We start from the raw sequence: 9,110 nt of genomic DNA on the forward strand, positions 1-9,110 counted from the left end.
ACCAGACAGGGTGGTTGACTGGGAGTGGTCTTACCGGTACTGGCCAAAAATGAAGTGATGGTTCCAGTATCAGAACAGGGAAGTGGCAACTCAGCCAGGATAAACAGCTATCACCTCTGTACATAACAGGCAAGGAGGCCTGGAACCTTTGGTTGATTTCAGAGCCAAGTTAAAGATAATCGTCATAAAACTGTAAGTGCAAACTGAGTGAAGAGACTAACTTCTCCAAATATATACCATTTCAGAATGCTAATTGAAGCTGGGTGCTGGTGGCTCACGCCTGTAATCCTAACTACTCAGGAGGCTGAGATCTGAGGATCCCGGTTCAAAGCCAGCCCGGGAAGGAGAGACTGTGAGACTCTTATCTCCAATAAACCACCAGAAAACTGGAAGTGGTGCTGTAGCTCAAGTGGTAGAGTGCTTGCCTTGAGCTGAAGAGCTGTGGGACAGCACCCAGGCCCAGAGTTCAAGCCTCACGACAGACAAACAAAAAAAAAAACGAGTGCTAATTGAGTGTTCAAGGCTTTACACTCCATCAAGGCTGCAAATGGTGATATTTCAAATCATATTGAAGTCTGTAATGACATTGGCTCCTCTTTTGCAGCCATAATGGGACCCACCATAAAACGTCTTAAAATGTTTTAGATGTGAAAAAAATGAAATGGGATACATAAAAAGAAATTGTTCAGAAGGTAAGAACTCCTAGCAAATTCAGAGCCTTGTACAAGTTAAATAACCCTCTTGGGAACTGAAGAGTTTTCAGTTTTGAACTGAATAGGTTGGGGACAGCGCCCAGGCCCAAAGTTCAAGCCAAAAGTTCAAACCAAAGAAAAAAAAAAAAAAAAAAAGACAATGATTGAAACTTTCTTTTGTATCAAAGAAGGCTCTTCTGTGCAAAATGTTCTAATATAAAGTTTAGTAGGACATGCTGTCAGTTTAAAAGAGGTAAAACTATAACTCAGGATGAAATTAGTGGTCAAGAAGATGAGAGTTGAGAGAATGAATTAACTTTGGTCCTTGAATTGATAGTTCATTGTGAGTTTTCATGCTTCTGCTGTGCAAATGACCTTAGCAACTGTTTATCCATGACAAGACTGTTTGCCACAAGGAAAAAGAGTCGGCATAGGCTGGTCTTTCTATTGTGGAGGAAAGGCATATGGCATTCTAAAGACAAATTATCCGTGACTGTTATGTTAGGAGAATGGTGCCTGTGTGTCTTAGTAATTTGACCCATCAGAATAAGAGATGCATAAGACAGGATCTTACTCCAAATTGTGATAACTTAATGCTGTTAAATACTGTGGATAGGGCTATAGCTGCAGCTTTTATTCTGAATGTCCCTGGATTTGAAGAAGGGGTCCAGAAAGAGTGCAGCAGACAACCTTGTATTTTCAACCAAATGACAGATAAATAAATCAAGAAAGCAATCAACAAATCAATCAATCAATCAATCAATCAAGAAATGAAAAGGGGAAGAACAATAATTTGACACATTGGAACCACCACAGATTGTTTGCTGTTGAAAAACTATTTACGCTGTGAACTGTTTGAAGGACTGAGCTGCTTTAAGATAACTGGCAATTCTGAAAGGATTCAGAACCAGCTAGAGCAGCTCAAACAGGAACTGAAAAAGTTAAAATTCAGTGATAACTGGGGACTTCCAGAATAGTTTTCCTGGTTTTTTTTTTTTTGCCTTTTCTGAGCCCAAGATCCTCTATTTTATGGATTATCCCGATAGCCTCCTGTCTATTTCAGTATTTATCTTCTAGCATGCAGCTTACCCTAGCTCAAACAAAAATGAGAATTATGCTTTCTGAAATCATAGGAAAAGGGGGGAGCTGTGAGAGGGGAAAGAATTGGGAGGATGGAAGGCCTCCTCTGAACATGAACTCTTAGAATCCTGAGAGCTTCCTGGAAAGGTCAATCCCTTCTGGACTAATAGGACTTCATATTTCTTTCTTGGGTGTAGGCTATTTCCACAGCAGACCTTCTGGGATCTTTGGGATAGACAAAAATCTATGTGAACTCTAAGTCATTTGCTGCTCACTCCTGCTGCTTAAGGTGAAGGAGATATTTATCACTTGAGGGAGATGATACCACACAATGGGTGCTTGTGATTAAGATTGTATTGTAGTATTGGTGCTTGTGATGTCAGGGAAATGGTGATCTCACTTTGTACACGTACACCCCTGTGCTCTACTCAATAAATACTTTGTCCAATGGACTCAGGGCACTGGGAGCTGGCAAAAGGCTCCAGGCTCCTGGTGTCCCAAACCTGAATTCCACAATCTGTAGTCTGTTCTGGCCTCATCCCAGGTTGTCCCAATTTGGGACAGAGCTTCCACTCAAGGCAGCACATCCAGGAAACCTCAGGCAGCCTCCTGCCACGGGCAGCCCACTGTCCCCACACGAGGGACCCCCGCAGCCTTTCATGCAGGTTGTCTTTGCTAAACAGAACAGTAAGGCATGTTTGTCAGCCCTCTGTGTCGTGGCCCCATTGATTTCAGCAGGAACACACAACGGTCCCTTTGTGCTCCTCACCTGTGTGTGGCTGCCACCCGTCCTGGTGATTGCACCAAAGATGTGACAGGCAAAGTCAGACTTCCTGATTGGAATGACAGACTAATGCTATGATCTCAACCCAGTCTGTTCACCTCCATAAGTTGGGGACACAAGTCTTCATCCTAACAGACAAGGAGCTAAATCTGGACTTAGTCCCATGAGAACAGCTCTGGAGGAAGTCCCACCATCTTTTCCCAGGATGATTCTTCGAAGGCTTGGGTCTGGGCTGGGGTGAAGTGCTTCTTCCAGTCCCCCGTGATACCTAGGCCGTGGAAAAACAATGACACCAGACTGGGTCAGGGCAAGAAGGCGCTGTCCCTTGGTGTCCCTTCTGCCCTCTGCCTGCTCCGAGGGTAGGCCACAGATCTCCCTGGGAAATAGACTCCACAGCCACCACGCTCCATGTCCAGTGCTCTCCTCTCAAGTTCTGCCCCCTACCACCAGAGGGGCACATCCTCCACAGATGTGTGGTAGTGGGAAAGCTCAGGATGTGGTCTTATAGTCACACAATAGCATTTTTATTTAATAGGAATTTGAATATAGTTTTTATATAATTGTTAAGTGTGTGTATGTGTGTGCAAGTGTGTGTCTATACAGGAGTTTGAACTCAGGGCCTAGGTGCTGTTTGGAGTTATTTTCTGTTCAAGCCTCATGCTCTACTACTTGAGCCACAACTCCATTCTTTGTTTTTTTGGTAGTTTACTGGAGAGAAGGAATCTCCTGGACTATGCTACGCCATCAGTATTTGAACTGTGATGTTCAGATCTCAGGTTCCTGGGCAGCTAGGATTATAGGCCTGAACCATGGATACCCAGCTGGTACTTACACTTTGTTTTCTTTTCAGATCCACTTACTATCACAAGAATTGTTTTTCTGTTGTAGGACTTAAACTCTGGGCCTGGGCACTAATCTTGAGCTTCTTTTGCTGAAGGCTTGGCACTCTACCATTTGAACCCCAGCTCCACTTCCAGTTTCCTTTATTTTAACACAAGCTGGAAGTGAACATCCAGCCTGTTCCTGGGTGATCCCTGGCCAGGAGTGTGTGGTTGGAGACCAGATTTCTTTCCCTGGCTTCCAGCACCTCCTTCCCTGGGACATTTCCATACCTTTCCTCGTGATTTTGAAACCAGCAGGAAGAAGGTCCTCTGGGACATCAGGGAGGTTGGACATCTTGTTCTCCTTCGTGGCCTGGAAGGAACTGTTCTCCAGGACCAAGTCCAGCTCTCCGGGTTCCAGCGCCTTCCCCAGGAACCCACAGATCCTCTCTACCATGCTCCTCAGGTCCTAAGGAGAGAAAAACATGGCTGGAGTATAAGAGGGGACAACACAGAGCATGACTGAGCAGGATTGAGCAGGAGAAGACAGAAACAGCAGAAGGCCCTGGTAGGAGCAAGGATGGGTGGCCTGTGGAGTTGATGGCATGAAGCAGTGGGTAGAGCACCAGCCAAAAACAAAACATCAGGTACTGAGTTCAAGACTCCATCTCGAAACAAAAAAAAGGAAGAAAATGAGCATGAGAGGCATGCAGGAAGGAATAACACACAACAGGATGTAGAATGTTGACATAGAAGGTGGGATGGAGACTGGGGGGAGGATACTGGGGTAAAAACATAGTGGAGAACAGGAGAGATGGTAGAAGGGGTGGAGAGGGCAGTGGGGGGTGGGGTGCATGTAAAATCAATCGTTACCTTTTTCATCTGCTGATAACTAAGGACCAGCACGTTCTCCTTTTCCCTCATGGACATCCAGCCTGGGACGTGATCAAACCATGACCCATAAGGTACTGCAGGGGGAAGAGTGGGCCAGCGTGAAAATTCTCCACCATTCCCGATTTGCATGTTGGACTCAGCACTGATTGCTCTGGTCCCTGGCACCTTCACCAGGGTGTAACTGAGAACTCAGAACTCAGGGTGAGTGCCTTCCATGCCAGCTTGGTCCAAATCAATCACTTGCACAACTAAGCACAAGTCTGAGTGCAAGGTCTGAGCTGTGACACACGCACACGAGGCACCTTCCATCCCTGCCCATGGCTCCCAGCAGGTCAGTCTGCAGAGGCCTTGGTGTGCTTTATTCTACTTGAAACATCTTTGCTTGAAATCAGGGCCAGAGCACTGTCCCTCGGTTTCTACACTCCTCTCTACCACGTGAGCCACACCTTCAGTCCCTGCATCATGATGATTGAGTGGGTATGAGAGCCTCAAGGACTTTCTGCCTGGGTTGGCTTCCAACTCTGTCCCTCAGCTCTCAGCTCCTGAGTAGCTGAGATTATAGGCGTGATCCACCAGCCCTGACTATAGATCCAAGTGGTAAGAGATGTTGAATCAGGGGAGAAACAGCTCACCAAGCACTTCTGCAGGTTGTGAAGCTAAACCCAGAGGGCCTGAGACACCAGATGATGACGTACGTAGAGCACAGATGTGGGGTCCCCCACCCTTCATACCCACCTCAGGCCATGGACCCCTGACAGAACCATGGAGAAGTGACAAAATTACAAGCATGAGGAATGACCCAGAACTTTTGCATGACTAGACAAAGAGTGATCCTAACTTCAAGTGAGAAACTCTGACACAGACAGTCAAACAAATTTAAAATATAAAAATATATAGGGAAGGTAGAGTTGGGTTGTGTGGGAAGCCAGTGAGAAGCTGTGAGCCAACATCTGGGAGTAGAGCACCCAGGAGGGGGCCGGTCCTCCATGGCTACGGAAGCTCCAGGGGCTCAAAACACCTTGGGACCTTCCATCATGGAAGAAGTCTGGTGCTGCCTTTAGCCAATGTGAGTTCTGGGAGGAGGAAGCATTGGACCCACAGATGGTGAGACTTAAAGGAGACCTTTGAGGTAGGGGACACTCAAAGAGGTTTAAATTCTTCTCCATTCACTTCACAGTCTACTCACCATGTCCTTGCAAGAACCATTCAAAATATTGTACCAGTGACTCTGGTTTCTTAGCCAGATTTGTAAAACGCCAGAAATAATAACCAGATATAAGGACATCCTTAGGATTTCTGATGACATAGATCATCTTAAAGGAAGAAAGGAGAGAATTAAACAATATTCTCATCATTTCTTGCACTCTTGGTGTTCAGAGAAATTCTAGCCATTTTTTGCTCCAACATTGAAGTATCTGTTGATCTTTTGGTTGTGCATTAGTTTGTGAAATACTTTTCAGAGTTCCTACAATCCAATCACTTAGCCTGGCATAAAACAATGGTGGGACAACGCATTTCCTTAACATATCAGGGATCTTTATCTACTAAACACAGGAGAGCAGACGCTGGTTAGACTTTCTTGGCTACAGATTTTCGAATTGTTCTGTGAACATCATTGAAACATCTGGGCATGGGTGGCTCTCACCTGTCACCACAGCTACTCAGGTAGCTCCTATCTGAGGATCATAGTTTGAAGCTAGCCCAGGCAGATCAGCTCATGAGACACCCGTCTCCAATTAACTACCTGAAAACCTCAAGGGGAGCTATGGCGCAAACTGGTAGAATAACAGCTTTGAGTACAAAAGCTCAGGGACAGCTGTGAGTTCAAGTCCCAGGAGTGGCACAAAAACAAAACAAAAATCCATTGAACGAGGGAGCTGAAATGATACAACAGAGATTTCAAAGCACAGACACACCCATTTCTATGGTATTCAGGAACAAATCTAGGTAGCATTGTGCCAGGGAAGAGTGTGCATCGTGTGTGGTGTGTCCTGGGCTGGGGAAGCGGGACAAAGGCTCCTGGTCTGATCTGGCCATTAGCACCAGGTGTTTATTCACTGCACAGCCTTCAGAGTCAGACCACTGATACCAGGTCACATGACATTGAAACTACACAAGCTCAATTTTCTGTTTCTTTTTTCTTTTCTTCTACTTCTTTTTTTTTTTTTTTTTACTCAGGACCTAGGTGCTGTCCCTGTGTTTTGATGCTCAGGCTGGTACTTTACCAATTGAATTGCTGCTCCACTTCTGGCTTTATTTTGGATAGCTCATCAGAGATAAGAATCACCTGGCCAGCCGGGCGCTGGTGGCTCATGACTGTAATCCTAGGTACTCAGGAGGGTGAGATCTGAGGATCTGGGTTCAAAGCCAGCCCGGGCAGGAGAGAGCGTGAGACTCTGATCTCCAATAAACCACCAGAAAACCGGAAGTGGCGCTGTAGCTCAAGTGGTAGAGCGCTCGCCTTGAGCTGAAGAGCTGAGGGACAGTGCCGAGGCCCAGAGTTCAAGTCCCACGACCGACAAAAAAAAAAAAAAAAAAAGAATCACCTGGCCTTTCTTACCTGGGCTGACTTCTGATCTTGATCCTCAGATCTCAGCCTCCTGTTTAGCTGGGCTGACCACACAAGGCCTGGGTATCCACTTAAAGCACAGTTTGGTTAGTCTTTCAGTTAGTCATCCAGTTCATCTGTCAGGGATTACACAGCCATGGTCCACATCTTGGAATCTGGTTTGGTCTGAGGACCTTCAATTCATGAAGGAGAGTCTGGGATCCTCCATGAAGTACAGAAGGAGAATGCCAGACCTGCTGGCTATGTGCATTTTTAAGAGGAAAAGGCCTTGATGGAACAGTTATTGGGCACTGATCACTGACCTTGGCCTTGGAAGTGAAGAAAGACTTGGGGAAGAGTTGGATGGGGAGGTGGGAGGTGATGAGGGGGGGACCCTCCTTCCTCTCCTCTTTGAATTCATATCCACTTGTAGTCTCGATCCATGGGGAACGAACATATGTGGGTACAGATCGAACCCAGTTGGGATCCCCCTTGGTGTGAATCAGAGAGAGAACCTCAATCAACCAATGGGTTGATACACACACACACACACACACACACACACACACACTTATACATACATGCACACCCACACATATATAATGGTAAAGCATATGTAACATAGACCTTACAGATATAAACTTTCTCAGGTATGCAATCTGATATGGATAAGTAGTGTTTAGTGTATTTTAATCATAGCTCACTCAGTGCCAGTATTTTGTCATCTAATAAGTCTACACTGTCCATGACACTGAATAGTGATTTACTTGCCACCTGCCCCATCATTCTCTTATCACACCAGGACTTTGGCAGTTTGGGCCTTGTATGTAAGTGCAATAGTACACAGTTTGTTTGGTTTTTTTTTGCACTATGGCCTTGAATCATGGGGTTTCAAATGGCAAAATGTCCTGATAATAGTAGAGCATGGGTCTAAGTAGGAAGCATTATGCTCACCTTGGTCCTCAGCTGCACCCATTTCTGAGCTGCTCCCTGTCCTGGAGATCTTGCCATAGAGCTGGCCCCTCCCTCTCTCCACCCAGACCCACCTGAGCTCCCACCTACCTCACTTCCTACTCCCAGCCCCTGCTGCTGCTAGATAGTGGAGGTGGTCATGAGCTCTCTCTCTGCGGGAGAAATGGCTCCTCTAATAAACCTTGTAACCATCTTTCTGCTGTGCCTGCCTGCCTCTGCATGGTCCCCTGGGAAGCATGTGATGGATCCTTTCCTGAGCTGTCTGCATTTTCAACAGTGTATAATATTCCACTTTGATCTCTCAACTTGCTTGGGATTGTGCAGCCATTTCTCTGTGGATATTTGGGTTTAATGCAGCTGTTAGCTGTTGCTGAAATCCTGCAGTGCCCCCACTGGCTGTGGTTTTCAGCACATTTCCCTTGCAGTGTGCCCTCAGAGCTCCCTCCCCACTCCCCGTGCCCCTTCACACAGGCTCCCTGGCCTGCCAGTGCCTTGTGTTTACCCCAAGTTTTCCAGGTCCTAACTATGGCCCATCATGATTCTTCTATTTGAGATCATGCTTTTTCTCCAGGTAACATCAAAATTATCCTTTTCATATAATGAACTATGGAGCACCTTAAAAACACCTATTTAAAAAAAATCTGCTGCCAACCCTGGAGCTTGAAGAGGGCCTAGGCGCTGTCCATGAGCTGTTGCGCTCAAGCCTGGCACAATACCACAGGGCCACAAGTCTTCAATAATCAGCTACTACACTATTCCTACCTGGGACACAGTTGGGAGTGAGGTCACAGCTCTGGCTTTTCCCACCCAGCCACAGCTCCCTCTGCTCACCTGATTTGGGTTAGGTCACCGTGATGATGTCTTCGTCCTTCAGCACCAGCTCCTCATGGACTGCTTTTGTGACTTCAGGGTTGAAATCCACAACAGGGAAAGGAATGCCCTGGTACCACACGTAGTCCTGAGCCATGGCAGAGTCCTCGGTGCCTGGCTCTTGGTCCCAGGCCACTGCCACTGCCACTGTGGAAGTGGTGACAGAGTCTGGATGGTGAAGACAATCATTAACTAAGATTAATTGATGATAAAAAACCCTGTGATTGTCCCCAGGGATTTTTATTGGGCAACTGTGAAATCATGCATAGGGTGAACTGTGCTCATCTGTTCCTCAGTTCAAGGCAGAAAACTAGAAATACAAGAGGAAATAGGCTAGGGTATAAGATTACCTAATATTTTTTAATGCACTAATTCATTATTTTGAGAAGAGGTGTAGATATCAGAAAAAATCGTGGAGAGGGAAGTGCCGGACTTCTGGATCAACACCC

General features: G+C 46.1%; 1 pseudogene; it reads right to left on the reverse strand.

Annotated features, from left to right (window-relative positions):
- Positions 1–1,369: 1,369 nt before the first annotated feature.
- Positions 1,370–8,786, reverse strand: LOC138814547 (sulfotransferase 2A1-like; annotated as a pseudogene).
- Between the last annotated feature and the right edge of the window lie 324 nt (positions 8,787–9,110).

This window comes from Dipodomys merriami, unplaced genomic scaffold, assembly GCF_024711535.1.
Source record: "Dipodomys merriami isolate MVZ:Mamm:240054 unplaced genomic scaffold, mDipMer1.0.p SCAF_106, whole genome shotgun sequence".
Classification (NCBI taxonomy): domain Eukaryota; kingdom Metazoa; phylum Chordata; class Mammalia; order Rodentia; family Heteromyidae; genus Dipodomys; species Dipodomys merriami.